General features: G+C 37.8%; 1 protein-coding gene across 5 annotated transcripts in view; it reads left to right on the forward strand.

Annotated features, from left to right (window-relative positions):
- Positions 1–19,278, forward strand: part of LOC143432257 (uncharacterized) — a 110,282-nt gene that overhangs the window by 28,990 nt on the left and 62,014 nt on the right. Inside the window, exon 2 of one of the 5 annotated variants that reach the window (XM_076909031.1) lies at positions 17,648–17,730. The exons of the other annotated variants lie outside the window; for them this stretch is intronic. The gene's annotated coding sequence lies outside the window, so the exon portion shown is untranslated. The remainder of the gene's footprint in view (positions 1–17,647; positions 17,731–19,278) is intronic. 5 annotated transcript variants of the gene reach the window in all.

A 19,278-nucleotide genomic window follows, 5' to 3' on the forward strand; every position in this document is an offset into this window, starting at 1 on the left:
AAACGTATTATCTAATAATTCTTCACGTACTATCTATCTCTCTCAAAATTATACTTTCGATTTTTCGGGAGTTTGGAACCCGTGTTAAGTCCCAGTGGACTTTATTGTTCGAAATATAGCCACATTTGGCAAACAGATGTCCGTAGCAGGAATAATCTCCAAAAAGCCACTACTTTCGAAGTCGAGGTAATTACTGTTCACTCCACATACCTACTAAAGGTCGTCCTCGTTTCTTTAAATCTTTGTGCCGTTTTCCTATAAATCAAGTCGAGGCGCTTTTTGGGTTTATTGCTTGCTACGGTCAAGATTAGGACATGCGGAACTCACGTGTGCGTCACCCGAGAGTAAGACTGGGTACCTGCGGGTGACCGACGGTTTGGGGCGGTTACTTTATCAGAATTTGCAGTAACCAATAATAGTCGATAGCCGCTTCCCTCACCAAACTTCGAAAAATGTGTAAGGACGAATCCGCATGTCCTAGCTAAAAAACACACCCACCGGCGAGCCTTTAAATACGCCGGAATAGTTAGAAAACTAGAAGAATAACAACTACACGAGAACACAAACCTTGTCGACTACACTCCTCATCAGGAAAAAAATATAAAGTATAAAAAAACATAAGTGGTTAAGGATCATTATTCAACGAAGTCTAATCCCTTAACTCACACCCGCGTTAAACCAAACGTCGGGACGTAACAACCCGAAAGCTGTATTACTGTACAATCGGTTATACGATTATATTATATAGAGGGGGCAAAAATGGGATAGGTGAGGTTTATCTGGAGAAATAGTGGATAGAGGACAGTTGGAGAAGGGTGGCCAAGTTTAGAGCAGAGAATCAGGTCTGGTAGGCGAGGTATTGAAAAAGAATCGAGGACAGGTTGTGCAAGCTATACTAAACCTTAATGGGATTACAAATAAACGTGTTCATATCTATAGAAATATGGAATAATATCATTAGAAACTATTAGAAAACCTACAATTTTATTTAAAAAATGTATTATATATATACTTTCTATCACTTTTAATGGACTTATATTATAGGTCGTTGTACTCGTTTTAAGATGCTCTATCGTAATACGGAAGCAAAAACATACCGATCCATTTAAAAAAATGAAGGTGACCTTCAAACGTCCAACATACCTCCACTTACAAAAAAGCTGTTTTCGCCAACGGATGGCTCCCTTCGTACTGTGCAATTTTATGTTTTTGAAATATTTCTGTGAAACTTATAGTTTCGAGGCTATCTCAGATACTAATAGTTACTACCCTACGTTATATATTAATTTTATTATACCATTTCGCATAGAATGTACAACAATAGAAGAACGAAATTTGAGTTAGCCTAAAAAAACATTTATTTCAATATGTCATCAATCTCTGCTGAGATAAATGTTTCAGTTAGATTCTTTAGTTGTTTTTTTTTTCTATGAATTTTTTTATTATTTTATCTTTTTACTTTTATCGATGCTACTATTTTAATGTATTAATACTACGATTTCACAAGAATCTGGGCATGATGAAAATGAGGAGGACGTTGTTATTTAATATAAAATCTGAAGCGGCATGCTTCGGTTTGCTGTAGAATAGAAGAGGAAAGAAGGAAGGAAAAGAGAGGGGAAGAACGTTTCGTCCTGGGCCTGCTAGTGGACTCATCAGTAAAGCTACCTAGTAGGCCTTGGCTTAGACGCTGGGATATTAGGGACAGGTCAGAACTTCTATATATTCGAAAGGATGGGTTATCGGTTGCTTTCAGAAAATTGTAAACGGTGCTGTCGCTCTAATGGCGAGTGTCGAAAGGCCGCCACAAATCTGAGTCGACGCGCATGTGTTGATATAGTGTGTTAACTTAAATTTATGATTGATTTATCATAGATGGTCAATCCGGAGACTGAGAGCAAGTATCGCTATGGAGTAACATTATAAGTGAGCCATTGTTAGAAAAATAGCAGTAATTACATTAATAGTACTATAGTAGGTGCAACAATAAAGTTGACCTTGAAATTGAGGTTAATATTGAAACAATTATGTATAAATTGTTTGTGCTCGAATTATTACAAAATTCAAGTCTTATTATCTTATTGTCGACCGTACACTTTATTAAGCAGCCGTTCAGTTTATTTACTTGCGGTGAAATCTCTCGTCTGTTAGAGATTTAATATAGAAGAGTTTTAATCAATTTTCTATACAATACTAGGTTCTTTATACGGGGGAATTCACTAATTCGTGTGACAAATTTTTACAGGTAATACTACACCACGAATACAACACAAAAGTTTATATAAATCTAGTTCCGATTTGCAAAAATGGCAGAGAAAATTGGAATTTTTGTTTTTTTCAGACAAACAGCAGTTTCATTCATATTATTGATTCTATCTTCCAAACCGTTCGTCCTACAAGAAAATGACAAACAATATTTAAAAAAGCAATAAATTTTCTGTTATAATAATCTCCATTTTACCCTGAAACTCGAAAACAGGTGCAGTAATAAGAAGTTTAAACTTATCTCACAAGACAAAATTTGTAAACTACCAAAACTTTGAACTCCTATTTAGGTTGCTACATTTTTAGACTTGAAGGGCAACAAATTTCACAAAAACTTCTTTATTCACTAAGCTTTCTGGTGATATAATCAGCTTTATATTCTGATTGCAGGAAGGGAACGGAGTGGGTACATTTCTAATTAACTATCAGCTACATTTCTCCCATAGTCACATTTATTCTATTTAATTTTGCTAGTTTTTATTACTACTGTTAGCCCTTTATTATCCGAACTAAGTTCATTTTCAAATTGGTTTCCACCGATGTGGAAAGTCTAGCTGGATAGCCTAGCTTTTTTTCGTAAATTTAACGTAAAACGTTCGCGAAGCTTTTTGGCTGCAGATAGAATCCGATGCCGTAGAACGGTTTCATTGCGCACCTTAGTTCGATAAATTTCAACCTTCGTGAATCTCCAAACAAAATAATCGATTGGGGTTAAGTCGGCAGATCTTGGTGGACATGGAACAACATCCCCTCGTCCAATTTAAGTGGGAAATGTGTTGCTTAAATGATGATGCACGGCTCGAATAAAGTGAGGAGGAGCACCATCGTGTTGAAAAATTATGTGATCTCGTAGACTTCACTCAACTGAAAGGAACATCTTCTAGCAATCCTGGGAGTGTGTTTTGTAAAAAATGCCAGTAATTTTTGGAAAATTCAAGAAAGGACCATAAAGGAAGACATAAAAAATGATTGGGCGTGACAAACTCTAAAGAAGTGAAAAATGAATAGGCCCCTCACCGTCGATGAGCCGCAGGTATTAAGTGTAACCTGGAACAATGAACACGAGAATTCCGTCTAATTGATCGATGTTGTAAACGAATAATTAACTTAAACTTTGACTCAAAAGTAACGATTTCTTGGATATTATTGTTGCTCTCTGTGAGCATACAGTCATCATATGCTTAATTAAATGAAAATTAAGACTATGCATCGCAAATGATGGAAACCAATTTGAAAATGAACTTAATTCAGATAATATGGGGCTAAAAGTAATAACAAAAGCTAAAAAAATTAAATATAATAAATGTGACTATGGGAAAAATGTAGCTGGTAGTTAAATAAAAATGTACCCACTTCGTTTCCTTCCTGCAATCAGAATAAAAGACTGATTGTGTCGTCAGAAAGCTTAGTGAATAATGAAGTTTTTGTGAAATTTGCTGCCCTCCGCCTCTAGAAATAATAACCTGAATAGGAGATCAAAGTTACAGTAATTTACAAATTTTGCCTCCTGAGATAAGTTATTGCTCTTTTCAATATTGTTTCTCATTTTCTTGTAGGACCAACGGTCATACGGGTAGCGAATTACCCTGAACTAGCAGGTAGACTGTTGGAAATTTTAATAATTCATTGACATTCTCACAAATTATCTTTACCCGCGCCATTTTATTTTTGGGGTAACAAAATTTCACGGGCTTGGAAATATCGTTTCATTTCTCATGTTGATTTTCGTAATTACGTAGTTAGATCAACATTGTTCCGAACTACCGATATCGATCATGCTGCTACGAAATGAGTCGCTCGTTCGATTTCGTAGAGAATTAAGTATTCAACAAAAATGTCATACGGATGTACACGGTTCTTCGCTACGATAACCAGGATATTAATTTCGGATAGCGAAAATGTTTCGATGTTCTATAAGAATCTGAGAGGATTCTGTAAGAAACAAAAGATGAAATCAATTTCGAAAGAAAGAAACGATCTCGTTTAAACGAATTCGTTGAATATCATAGACCGCCGCCTACCGGAAACCTACCAGGACTTCTTTGGCATCGATGAATCTTTTAAACTTAAACTTGCTACGGCCGTTGGTAATTATTGCTTTCGTAGTGCTTTCTTTCTATAGTCGCATATCAAATAATAAAGCTTGTAAAATTGCTTGGGCAACGAAAAACAATTTCTTCATTTACGTACATAAAAGGTGTATGTACACTGCTGGCTGAATTTATATATTCTCATACTTTCTTTTGAGCAGAATTATGATTTTTCCTTTTTTTTAGATTATATAAAAATAATAGTAATACAAGTATATATAAAATAATTTATTTGTAAACTATTTAAAAATTGTTTATTATTTTGATCGGCTGTGTTCAGCTAACAAGTATTCCCGATGTGTTATTCCCGAATGGGACTTGTATCCAAGGAGCATGTTAAATAATTTAATACAGTGACCTCTACTCGTTTTACGATGGATTAATGTATTATCTTGTTGCGAGCTACCAATGTATACCAATGTATGAATAATGTATGAATTTGACTCGAAATCGATTTCTTTCCGAGGTTGCAAATCTCGGATTTACTGTTCCGACCGACGGAACAATTAAAACGTGGGATCTTCGAAGGTCTTCCAAGACTTCGTTTATTACACGTTCGTGACGAAAAGGCTATTTTTGAGATTAAGACGTTTTAAGTAATTTCGTAAATTTTGCGACCTTCGACACAATGGCCTTTAGTGCATCAGTGCACACCCACCCACCAGTGGTCTTTAGTCCAACTGTGTCCACTCCCTGTACAGTGGAGGAAGCAGCGGACGAACTCCCAAAAAACTAGCGAGTCAAACAGTCAGTCAATTATACACGATCATCGAACAACGAACGAATATTTAATTAGAACAAGCTATCTAATATTAAGTTGGTGACAGCGTCGCGAGCAACTGCGTTCAATCTGAGCCTTACGACCTCAGAGAGGAATCAATGACGCGAAAATTCCACGTGGTGTAGCAAACGACATTCGCTGTCTCCTGTCCCTTCGCTTCGAGTCTTAAGTGCATCTTTTCGTTCTGCGCTATGGGGTTCAATGCGACTACGGTGGTCGTCACAAAACAAAAAACGATAATGTATTAAATGAACTTTTATTTGATGCAATTGTTGCATTTCTTACTGCTTTGTTACTTGTGAATGATAAAATTAAACAAATAAATTTTACTAGAGTAATGAATTGCTTGATATCCCTCCCCAATTCCTATACCCTGCGCCCTCACTCACCTCTAATTAGATGGTTCAACTGCCGACAATAAGGGCACGTGTACTGTGAATGCTAGTTAAAGCTAAGATGTTTTTGTCGGATTTGCAGATTTGCGGAGCAGGACATAAATTTTTGCACTCGCTGCGCCCGAATTTGTGCGGGTAACGCTCCGTGCGGAGGGAGAGTCAAGAATTCTGACTCACCCGAAATCTTGTACTCTTAAGTATCCGTCAAGTATAAATCCGGCGGAAAGCGAAAATAGATATTTTATTTCAGTGAATTTTAGCGGACAGACTTCAAGGGTGTTGGTAGACGTATACTTGGATGCGGAGATTTACTTCCAACTGAGGTCGTCAGAGAAAAATTCTTCCTTGTATGCTCACTTCGCACGTTAACGTTAATGACGAGCGAATAGGTAAGTGTGGATGTTACGTCCCGACGTTTGGTTTAACGCGGGTGTGAGTTAAGGGATTAGACTTCGTTGAATAATGATCCTTAACCACTTATGTTTTTTATACTTTATATTTCGGTACTGATGGGGAGTGTAGTCGACAAGGTTTGTGTAAGTATATCGTACGGTTGTTATTCTTCTAGTTGTTATTCTTCTGACTTTCTAACTATTCCGGCGTATTTAAAGGCTCGCCGGTGGGTGTGTTTTTTAGCTAGGACGTGCGGATTCGTCCTTACACATTTTTCGAAGTTTGGTGAGGGAAGCGGCTGTCCACTATTATTGGTTACTGCAAATTCTGATAAAATAACCGCCCCAAACCGTCGGTCACCCGCAGGTACCCAGTCTTACCCTTGGGTGACGCACACGTGAGTTCCGCATGTCCTAATCTTGACCGTAGCAAGCAATAAACCCAAAAAGCGCCTCGACTTGATTTATAGGAAAACGGCACAAAGATTTAAAGAAACGAGGACGACCTTTAGTAGGTATGTGGAGTGAACAGTAATTACCTCGACTTCGAAAGTAGTGGCTTTTTGGAGATTATTCCTGCTACGGACATCTGTTTGCCAAATGTGGCTCTATTTCGAATAATAAAGTCCACTGGGACTTAACAGTGGACAACGGAAAGTATAACACAACAGTTGAAGATGGTAAATAAAATTGATTTAACTATAGCAAAATTTGAGATAGTTTAGTTCAATTTGATTTGTCGAGCCAAGTCTTTCGATGGAATGCCCTTTTTTAGCTAATGATAGCTCGCAGGTACAAATTCATCCCCGTGTGACGCACGGGAGAAAAATATCGAATATTTGTTTAGTGAGGTTATTAATGGAAGAAGGTGTGGAAAACATTCGTACTAGCCTGGAGGACACCTCCAACGTCATGGTCCATCCGAATCCGAATTTATCATCCGACTGCCAACACACATGAACATAGCAATAAGAAAGTGCGAGAATTTTAGGAATGTAACGGCTTCTTATTTATTATTATTGCTACGGGTGAATTTGCATTTCAAATTGCTTGATGTTACTTATAATAAGAAAAAGGTCGTTGAGAATGGCTATTGACCGTCTTAATGAATATTAATATGGAGTAAACTATAATTAGTAATTTTACGTTGTAACATTGTCATGTCAATCGCAAAATATAATTCGCACGAAACGTAATCGTAATTCGTAAAGAAACGTTAATCAAATACAAGTAGAAAGGAGTAAGTTGTAAGTGTAAGGTAATTGAAATTATACGTTGTCAGAATGGTGTATTAAGTCTTTATCTGTTTCCAAACGACAATGTACGAGTTCTTTCGAAAACGAAAGCTTGCTCCTCTTAGGGAAGCTTTGGTCTATGTCACCCGCTGAAGAAGGATAGACAAAGCCATAAACCAGATCCCGAACGCTTACAAAGTAAAAACCTCGGAATATATAATAAATATCAATAGAATATAATAACAGAAAACTCCATACTGGAACCGAAGGAAGGAAAAAAAAGAACGTAACATCGTTTTATGTCGCAATGTTTCCAACACCATTCATTTTTATATGTTCCTCCTATATGTAGTGTTTAGGCATTGGGTATTATACATGTTCAGTGTTTGTTATTCTCCACACGATTTGGTTTTTTCATTACCATCTCGTTGCAATAAATTAATTTTTGTTTCATGGGAAGCTATAACGCTTTCTCAGACTAAACTCTAATAATTTACAAATGTCACGGAAATGATGAATTTCTTCCGTGCGATTTTATCATTGCATCCTTGTCTTCCCACTGTTGTAGGGATTGCTTCGAACGCGTTCTTTCTCTTTCTTGGCCGAGTCTTTTTTATATCTTATACATATAAGATCAATTCTACCGACTGTATTAACTTTACGGAAGGATATACTTTTTTATTCGCCATGTTTCTACTAGGATTGTTCATTTACGGATAAGAGGTAGCGTTTTATTTTTGTTTTGTTAACAAACGTACTTTGAAAAGCATTCTGCGGGACTTGCTTTTTAAGTTAGTATCCACATCAAACCGATACAAGTTTGTATAATCTAGTGTAATAAGTTCTAGATTTTGTTGTAGATAAAGAATAAATTTTACATTTTGGCTAATTTTTACTTTTAAATAATTGTAAAAAAGTTATTTTAAATTAATTAAACGAGCCGAATCAAATTAATTGAAATTTTGTGGAAACAGACGTTGTTATTAGAATTGAAATCTCTGGCGGTGCTTTGTTGTGAACTTGCAAAAATAATCGCAAACTTCTCGTATCATACCAAATCAGGATCTCTTTATGTACACCTATACCCGAATCGATCTTCGCGAAAATCTTTGAAGTCGTTCGTGATGTTGTATTGTACTTAATGCCGATCGAATAATCTGATACGATTGCGCTTGCTAGTCTAGATAAGGAAGTGTGATTAATTCCGATTGATTTTCAATTGCCACAAATGTTGCATTAGGAAGGACGAAGAACCATAAAATCGTGATTCCAAAGAGAGTTATTAGGGAATCTCTCTCGCAGACAGGCGTCTCTCGTTAACCCTCCCTCAGTGGTGGCCTTCAGGCCCTGACTATGTCTTCAACCAACGACGAATTGACGGTACATTTTCCCGGTACTTGTCACCGGTTACAACGCCCTCTAATGGCAGGATTGCATTAAACAAAAGCCCGCTACTTGTGTTTGCTGGCATGCCGAGTTATTGTCAACAGTCAACGGCCGCGGAGTTACAGAAAACAAAATCTGCTCGGGAACAGCAAGAAGAAAGAATTTAGTTCTTACAGTGATCATTTTTAGACAGATTTGTTGCCCGTAATTCCAACAATTGCGAAAGGAGAAGAATATTGCGATTTATCGAATGAGTTACCTATATCACGTAAATGTCCGTGTGTAATGCTGTACTGCCATCATCTGGAGGTGATAATTCGTCTGATAGATCAGTAAGGAACTAGTGATCAAAATTAGTGATTTGATCCACGAGCCAACCAACCGAATACTGTCCCTTTTACGAGTGTCTGTGCTTCTAAAATAAGTAATGAGAACGTGGAAAACGCTTCCAGACGTTTATATAAATGGGTACCAACGAATAAGAATGAAATAAAGTGGATGTTTCGATTTGAATTTTTACCATCTTCATTGTAGAGGAACTTGAACCGCTCAAGCGCTAAATCAGTTCTGCCGATCGTCTCTAAACTAAGTCGTTGCGAGGATTAAGGATACGCTATTGGACAAACATATGAGAACTAAATGGCCGCTCCAAAATGGAAGGTCACTTTGAGTGACGTACACGGAAAATTCCGTGGGTGTCTAACAACGACCGTAGTCAGCGATAACCTCAAGAGATACTTAAGTTACAAAATATGGAATACGAAATACGCAATACGCAATACGAAATAAGCTCGCGTAGAAAACGAAATTGTACGAACCGGAAAAGCTACAAGTACATGGTACATGGTCTCAAAATAATTCTCGGTGTTACGAACCGAACTGAGCTATGAAGTATTTACAGACGGGAAAATAACATTACCGCGGAAAGTAATGAGCAAAGGTCGGTTCGATATTCTGTTGAGAATCGTCTCTCAAAAGTGGAATTGATCATAGACGAACTGAAATAAAAGTTTTTAAAAATATCCTGATCCTCTCGAAATATAATACTCTATGCATCGACGAGCCTGTAATACCATTTCGCAGACGATTTCGATTTAGGCAATATTTGAAACAGAAGAGACATAAGTGTAGGATATTTATTAATTAAGAAGAATTACAAGATTTTAGAAATCGTTGGATAGTTCTTTACAACCGAGATGGTACTTTAAAGACGGATTCACGCGAAAAACTCATTCATTCTCACTCTCATTTTAGAATATTTCACATACATAACATTTGAAACCGTAATTATTTATTATTATAATTGATCATAAGTATGATATAAAAATATTTTGAATTATCGTATTTACAGAGGCTAAGCAAGCACTGGACGAAAGAAGTACAACACCAAAACATGTTGCGATGAATTTCTGTGAATATGTGTTTCATAACGGCCATGCATTATGCACCGATAATTGGTAGACCAGTGAAAGACAAAGGAGATGTTTTGGTCCTTTCCACCAAATATTCCAGTGAAATGGAAAACATAACAATAAAAGGAGAAATTTACTGTAAACCAAAAATTGTTTCAGCAGTCCACCGAAGACAATAAAATGATGTAGAAAGTTAGTATTCGAGCTTTCCTTGAACACCGCAACATTTATTTTCTAACTGCGATACTGTCCAAAGTCGGTGTTAATCTCCAATTTGCGTTCCAGCGAAGATCGTGGTTCCTATCGTTATAGAAGAACGTTCAGCAGCGTTGCTTAGGACGCTTCTTCCGGCGATCGATCGAAACTGTGTCTCACACAGGATTAGAAATGCGTATTGGCCAAGGGTGTGCTTCCGCACACCAAAGACGCCGAAGAATTCAGCAGTGAAGAAATTGCGGAAGCCATAAAACAGTTACGGAACTGTAAGGGACTGGGACTCGACCGCATCGAGGTGGAAGTGTTAAACGGCTCATACTCAGTTCTTAAACAGCAGCTGCTCAAAACTGGCTGCTTTCCGAAAATCTGGAAAACAGGTAATATACGCGGAATGCTGAAAAACCTAGACAAGGACGATACGGAACCTACATCTTACAGACCAATATACCTCCTACCCGTAGTAGGAAAAACTCTAGAGAAATTAGTCATACAGAAATTATATGAAACCTTCAACCACGACCAATTATCTTTAGATCGTCCAATCATCCAAATGCGAGAGCTGGTCTCAAAAAGCGAGAAGAAATACGCGCTAGCCATCCTATTTGACATCACAGGAGCGTTTTCGACCACGTTTGCTGGCCATCCAGCCTTCACCGACTAAAACAGAGGTACTGTCCGAAGAACATCTGTAGAATGATAAGCAGTTACCTAAGTGGTCGAACAGTAATACTATGCGGTAAACATGAGGAAATAACCAAGTCCGCCACAACAGGCTGTCCGCAAGAATCTGTGGCGACCTTTCGACACTCGCCACTAGAGGGACTGCACCGCTTACACTTTCCTGAAAGTACCCGATGACCCATCCTTTCCAATATATAGAAGTTCTGACCTGTCTCTAATATCCCAGCCTCTAAGGCAGGGCCTGCTAGGTAGCCTCACTGATGAGTCCACTAGCAGGCCCAGGACGAAATGTTCTTCCCCTCTCTTTTCCTTCCTTCTTTCCTCTTCTATTCTACAGCAAACCGAAGCATTTTGCTTTAATTGTACGACGACGATTTTTGATGGGACTCTGTTTCCTATTTTCACTTTTTAGGGCCTTTAATTGTCCTTCTAATCTGCTGTTCAATAAGTTAATGGGACAGCGTGTTTGCACCGTAGGGGACTTGAGCCGCACGCAGCCGAAACCTTGAGAAAATTCCCTCGACGACGCGAAGCGAAAGACTTGGACGACACTCTAAGGACATGCTGATTAGTGATGTATATACTTTCGGGAAAAACCAATCGATAAACACTAAAACCTGTTACATTTTCTTAACGTTGCGAAAAGAGAAGACGACGGTTTCCATCGATTCCGGTAACCATTGACATTGAGGGCAATGTAACGGGAGTAAGAAACCACACTCGACCTTCTTGCCCACAATTTAATATACAACAATCAACAATAGCCAACAATGGCGAAACAACAGTAAAACAATAGTTCTTAATGTTGGGGGCGGTGCTATGGCTACGATTTCTTTTACGTCGCTACGCGACTCTAGTGAAACTCAACTTGACCTCACAATTCTTAACGAATATGGAGGTTGCTCTAACGAACAGTGTGTTCTCGCCGAACTGTTCTAACCGAACTATATGCTAGCGTTGTTCTAACAGAACTATGTGCTTGCGTCGTTCTAACCGAACTGTCCGAATCGAACTGTCGCGAGGACGAAAATGTCGTCCCTTAAAAATGCGTATAGAAAAGGATGGGAAATCCCAGAATGAAAAGGATGGATGCACAGACGAGGAGAGTGAACGTTTCCACGAAACGTAACGGACGGAAATTGGTCATAAATAAACCAAGTTTAAGGATCTACCGTACGCGACTGGCAATGCTCAGTCGCGACGAAATCTTAAGGGAAACAATTGCTTGGCCCAGATGATGGACACAAACCAGACGGGTATCGGGTTTAGGAAACGCGCGGGTCTGGTCGCCAAGTGCTAACCCGCGGTGGCCAGACCTGCGCTGTGTCGTAGGAACGCATTGTTATTTCTTTAGAAAATTTACGACTAGAAAATACTAGGAATCGTAGCCGCCACAACATAGTTCGCGGCAAACTACGATGGTGTCCCCCTTCTTGATTAGCTCGAAGAAAGAATAGATCGGTGAGATTGTCAATTCATGAAGAGTGGAAGGCGAATCATGCTTTTGTCGATGTGGTCTAGTCTCGGTGCTGACTTTAGGTTGATCTTTTCAAGCCCATAGGTAGACTGTCTTTCGTCAGTTAGAGTCATAATGATTTATGGTTTATTTTTGAGTAGTAGCAACATTGCTAATTGCTAACGCTTCATCATGGTACAGCGCTAACAATACGCTGACACCGAGCGAATCAGTCCTGCGTCTTTCAAATTTATCCTCGATGTCACTACGTCAGCTATGATGAAACGGTAAACAAAGTCGCGGCATAAAGATAAGTTTAGCTTTAACAATTTATCGGGCTTGTCTTTCCTGTCCTAACTCGTATTCACTAAAAAGTAAAGAACGAAATGGATGACACCCTCGTACACCCACCCAGTTTTGGCAGCATCTAGAAGAATCAGACGTCGAACCAGGAGGATAGCGAAGGAAAGCATCGTCGCCACCTCTTATTTCACGGAGGTGAAGCTGTTGAGCAGAAACCACGAAAACCAGAAGAATAACCGATACGTGCTGACCGGACAGCTCGATTTGAATGAGACAGTCATATTTTGTAAAAGAGAAGAGATAGGATCCACTAGTGGACTTTATATGGAAACTAAGGAGGAAATGAATGCTTACGGGAAAGGTTGCTATAGAGCCCAACCGTTCTTTACATCCCATTACCGGTTACATAAATAATTCAGAAATTTCTAACACTAAAGTATCTAAGATAAGTATCTATCTCACCCATCTGAGATAATTCCAGGAACCACTTGCGTAATAGTGAGTACAGCATCAAATTCGAGATCTAGAAATCAAATAAAACGAGAGTTAAACACAAGTGTTATATCTGTAGTGGTAACAATAGTTCTTTTTATGAATATTTCGAAAATTAAAGGAGATAGTTGAGGAGCCAGCTTGGTGTACAACACTCTCTCTGTTAGTCAGTTGCAAGCCGCTTCTTTTGAATTGATAGGTGCAATCGTGTTAGTCGTTAACAGTACAGGTTAACTATTGTAACTATCGTTTTGCAGGCCTCTTGGAGCCGCTCGTAATGCAGAAAGCTCTTCGAATACCACTAAATACGCACAACATATCCTACCATGTAATGTTTAACATATACTATTTATTAAGGATATATATATAAAGAATGATTATAAAAAATATCAATTGCCAAGCGCCTTTACCAATTGCCACCGTCTTTATCTGTCGGGCCTTTTAATAAGAGAGGGGGAGGGGGTCCATGTACGCATTTAGCGATATCTTTCGGAGGCTATAACTTTCGAATGAAAAAAGATATCAACATGAATTTTGTGTCAAAAATCACAAAAAAATTAATCTTTCGAGTGCTGTAACATTTTTTCATTTTTCGGAATTTTTAAGTCATTTTTAATGCATATTTTTGTTCAAATCTGAGGATATTTTTTTGGGTATTGCAATTTTTCCCAAATTTTCACTAATCCGAAAACTAGAAATATGCATTAAAAATGACTTAAAAATTCCGAAAAATGAAAAAATGTTACAGCACTCGAAAGATTAATTTTTTTGTGATTTTTGACACAAAATTCATGTTGATATCTTTTTTCAGTCGAAAGTTATAGCCTCCGAAAGATATCGCTAAATGCGTACATGGACCCCCTCCCCCTCTCTTATTAAAAGGCCCGACAGATAAAGACGCTGGCAATTGGTGACACACATATAGATCTACAAATATGCAGATTTTAAACAAAATCGGTTGGGGGCGAAAACATATGGTTTTTGAATAGGGTCCTTCGGGCGAGCGCCTTAAATTGTTTAAACGGTTTTTCAGATATCCTCGGAAAGAACATTTGCAGGCCTCTCTTCCCACGACTGTAGTGCCGCAGAACCTGTTATTTGTCAACGTTTAATTCAACGTTGGTGTGATTGAGGAATTAACTGTGGTAGAAAATGATCCTTAACGACTTGTATTTCTTATAAATTATATTTCGGTAACTATTGGGGAGTGCAGTAATTAATGACACTTTCGACAAGGTTTTAGTACATGTGCCTTATGATGTTTCGTATTTTTTAAACTAAGTAACTATGGATGACGAGATCTTATAAAGATTCGCTGGTGGGTGTGTTCTTTAGCTAGGACATGCAGATTCGTCATGGGACATTCTACGAAATTTGGCGAGGGAAGCGATTATCGAAAATTATTGGTTAATGTAAATTCTGATAAAGTAACCGTCCCAAAGCATGGGTCGCCTGCAGGTACCGAGACTTACCCTCTGGTGACGCACCCGTAAATTCCACGTGTCCTAATCTTGACCGTAGCAAGTAATAAACCCAAAAAGCGCCTCGACTTGATCAATAGGACAACGACACAAAAGATTCAAAGTAAACGAGGAAGACCTTTAGTAGGTATGTGTAGTAAATAATATGAAGCGGCTGCGCTGCTTCGGATTTTGCTGTGCTGTAAAGATGGAGGAAGAAAGAAGGAAGGAAAAGAGAGGGGAAGAACGTTTCGTCCTGGGCCTGCTAGTGGACTCATCAGTAAGGCTACCTAGCAGGCCCTGCCTTAGACGCTGGGATATTAGGGACAGTTCAGAACTTCTATATATTGGAAACGATGGGTCATCGGGTACTTTCAGGAAAGTGTAAATGGTGCTGTCCCTCTAGTGGCGAGTGCCGCCACAAATAATTAACTGGACTTTCGAAAGTAGTGGGTTTTTGGATATTATTCCTGCTTAGGACAGCTGCTTGCCATATGTGGCTATATTCGACAATCTCCAAAGGACGGATCGACAGTTGCTGTTTTATGAGTTAGCGGACCTGGCTGAACCTCCCTTTGCTTTAGGCTATGTTTCAACAAATAAAATTTAATGGTTCTTAACAGTACCTTAGCATCTGTCTGTTGTTTTTCTTTCCTGTTCAGCCTTGCAATTACGGCTTTTCTTTCCATTACCTAATTTATTACAGAAGTGGTTTGAGTTAGAGTTGAATGATTCGATTGACACGCACTTCATTATCAAACGTAAAGGCACGTTCTTACATGTGATAGACGTAAGGACTATAATAAACATTTAATCAGTACGAGCGACCTGTATTTTGATATTATAGGCGGCAGTCTGCTCACATCGTATCTGTTAAGCGATCATAAGAAGAGTAGTAATCTAAAGCTAAAGATAAATTAAATTCCAAATAAACATAGATAATATTAGTATATATGCAATATAAAGTTATTTTAAGAAGAGAAAATAATGATTTCTTTTCAGAAATTAATTAGTTAATAAATAAAACAACATGTTCTTTTATTTTCTTATGCCGACTAGGAATAATTACGCGCATTCGCGACGCTTTCGCCACTCCTTGGTGTTACGTATCGTCTCATCGAATTAGGCGCGCGAAACGAATGTGTAAGAAATATCGGGTAACAGGGTGCACGGGCGGTCAATGAGGGCCGTGTGCATTTCTCTGCGGCATCGCCCCTCTCCGGGGCCTTGCCTAAACATACGAATGGGTCATGACGTTGAGGGTGGTGTCCTCGAGGCCAGTACGAATGGCCTAAGAAGGCATTCTTGTACGAACCTTCGGGTGAACCAGTAATAAATACGCCCAGTAAACGTTGAGCAATCGAGTTGTTACTCCATTTTCCTCAACATCTTACAAATGTTTCGATTAAATCTAACCTTTTTTTAATAAAGTGTGTATTACACATAGTTAGTTGATGGGACAAATTTGACTAATTATTTTTAACTGGAGTATGGGTGACATTCGTTAATTCTAATCTGTAGAAAAAAATGTTAATGGCTCAACTTGAACAATGGCATGCATAATAAAAACAGGTCATTAAAAAAAATATTCATTCTAATCGTAGGCTAAAATGTCGTAAAAAATATACACCGAGTCTCATTGATTCTGGCTGATCGTGTATTTGGCTAACGCATGCTTCGTAGTCATAGACGAGGTAAATAGAAAATAATATAATCTATCAACATCTATTATTATATGAGTTTATGTGTGAAATGTGCTGTTGCGAAGAATGACTAGGATGCGAAAAATCAGTTATGACGTTTTCATATTTTGTTATAGGTGAAAGTATGCTTTTAATAATAAGAACAATTCAAATTTCCTAGAATTATTGTCAGTTTCACGGCACACATTAAAATCATACATTATTTTGTCATATATTGCCATAATTTATCTGTCACTTCGTTCCCCTCATATACATGCCAAACCAAAATCGAGCAGACTCAGTGCACGAAGCAATTGGTCAGTCAGATGGGATCGTAATGTAGTTTGCTTCGACAATCATGGATCGAAATATCCTGGTTCGAATTCTCGATAAAATAGGTTGTGGCGACTACTATTCCGCGATTTTTACGAAGTCGTAAATTTTCTGTCCAAATTACAATGCGTTACCACTTGGCGACCAGACCTGCGCGCTATCCTAATCCCGACATCCCTCTGGTTTGTGTCCATCCTACTGAGGGCAATGTAACGGGAGTAAGAAACCACACTCGACCTTTTTTGCCCACAATTTAATATACAACAATCAACAATAGCCAACAATGGCGAAACAACAATAAAACAACAGTTCTTAATGTTGGGGGCGGTGCTATGGCTACGATTTCTGTTACGTCGCTACGCGACTCTAGTGAAACTCAACTTGACCTCACAATTCTTAACGAATATGGAGGTTGCTCTAACGAACAGGGTGTTCTCGCCGAACTGTTCTAACCGAACTATATGCTAGTGTTGTTCTAACAGAACTATGTGCTTGCGTCGTTCTAACCGAACTGTCCGAATCGAACTGTCGCGAGGACGAAAATGTCGTCCCTTAAAAATGCGTATAGAAAAGGATGGGAAATCCCAGAATGAAAAGGATAGATGCACAGACGAGGAGAGTGAACGTTTCCACGAAACGTAACGGACGGAAATTGGTCATAAATAAACCAAGTTTAAGGATCTACCGTACGCGACTGACAATGCTCAGTCGCGACGAAATCTTAAGGGAAACAATTGCTTGGCCCAGATGATGGACACAAACCAGACGGGTATCGGGTTTAGGAAACGCGCGGGCCTGGTCGCCAAGTGCTAACCCGCGGTGGCCACACCTGCGCTGTGTCGTAAGAACGCATTGTTATTTCTTTAGAGAATTTACGACTAGAAAATACCAGGAATCGTAGCCGCCACAATTTTACTGATTATATGACTTTTCATGCGTTGGTTGTGATTTCACCTTAAAATTCACATACCAATGTGAACATTTCACATAATCAAAATATTCCTTTAATAATTTATTTACCGATAGAAGGAATTTATTTTAATAAAAACATGAACAAATTTGTTACAGGTAAGAGAGTACTCTATAATTAAAGTGAGATGAAACAGAGAATGATCTAAAGCGGGATTCAACTCGCTGTAATCAAAAATGACGTAAGTTTTTGGATAAAACGTTAAGCTTAAATTACTTTATTATCTATAATTATTGAGATTATAATATCGTCGTTATAATACGACAGTCACACGAAGAAATTTATGTTGAACTTGTTGCAGAAAATTAAGTATACATTCTGTGGTAAGAAGACTATATTAGATCCATATTCTAGGTCTAATCTTATGGGAAAACAGTATAGTAAGACGAAGGTGCTATTACAGTGCGGAAAGAATGTGCAAGTCATTATACTGTAACGAAATTTCCAAAAATGTCCGTCCTCCCGTTTAAACTATTTAAAGGTCGACATAGAATGAAAAGACGTGTAGAAGAAAATAGATGCTCGATCATCATTCAAAGTCATTAAAATTTAAGACGTACATTCGTAAATATTTGAATTAAAATGTGTAGTTATGTTGGAATTGAGTTTAGGAAATAACTAATACTGATTTATATTCTTTCTAGAGAAAGTATCGTTTACTATCGCCTTTTATATAAACAGACCTTAGAAAAGAACGTAAACCATCTGTTCTCACTTGAAGATAAGAGATTAATTTTTGTACTTTATTTCCAACGAAAACCAACAAGTTACAAAGGAATTAAGGAGTCGTTGCTCTCTATGATTAGGATGTTAGTTTAATTGGTAAAAGGATGTGAAATTGACAAAATATGTTACGGAATATTGTCGTCGAAAATTTCTTCTTCTCTTCTTTTAAAATTCCTGTGGAATACGACTTGTAGAGCTTTTTGTGAAATGTGGCCGTTACCAGATTCGAAGCAAGGCGTATCGTATCACTTCTGTTCTGTTTACTGTTTGTTCAGTAATATCTAACGAAATTTGCTCATATTCATTTTATAGACTAAAGAATAGAATTTTTTAAATTATTATTGCATTAATTTTAACTTTTCAAAATCTATTTGATACTAAAAGCAGAAGAAAATTAACCGTAGTATAATATGAAATTTTTAAATCAATCTTGCATTAATTTCAACGAACTACGTTTAGTACATATCTGTTTAATATGATATAATATCTCTATGTATTTGTTTCTTTGTTTTTCACATCTGTTATTTGTACAGTCAGCACATTTTAGATGATAAACGTAAGAAATGTTATGTATGTATGAAGTTTAGAATTTATGAATTCTAAGTTATTCATTTCGGTAGACGTAGCTTGGAAAATGCAACATTTCGTTGCCAAGAAAGTATTTGTAATCACGTACTTTTTGGTTTGTATTCCACAGGATATGAACATGTACATAAATTGATATTTATATCATGAATATTTATTATACGATGATGTTCAACTAATAGTATAATGGACAATAGAATTACGGGAGACAATCATTCGCATATGCTGTTATAATATCATATTGGCTACTTACTGCTTTGTGGCTCCCTTTCCCCGGCTAGTATAAAGAGCGACATTGTCCTTCAACAAATATCATAGCCCCTTTTTGTTTGAATATTATTTATACGTTGCTACTTCGTAAATTGAAACTTGATAACGAATTTTCAGTATGCTTTGTCAGTTTTTTGTAGAATGTATC

Source organism: Xylocopa sonorina, unplaced genomic scaffold (assembly GCF_050948175.1).
Source record: "Xylocopa sonorina isolate GNS202 unplaced genomic scaffold, iyXylSono1_principal scaffold0076, whole genome shotgun sequence".
In the NCBI taxonomy this organism is placed as follows: domain Eukaryota; kingdom Metazoa; phylum Arthropoda; class Insecta; order Hymenoptera; family Apidae; genus Xylocopa; species Xylocopa sonorina.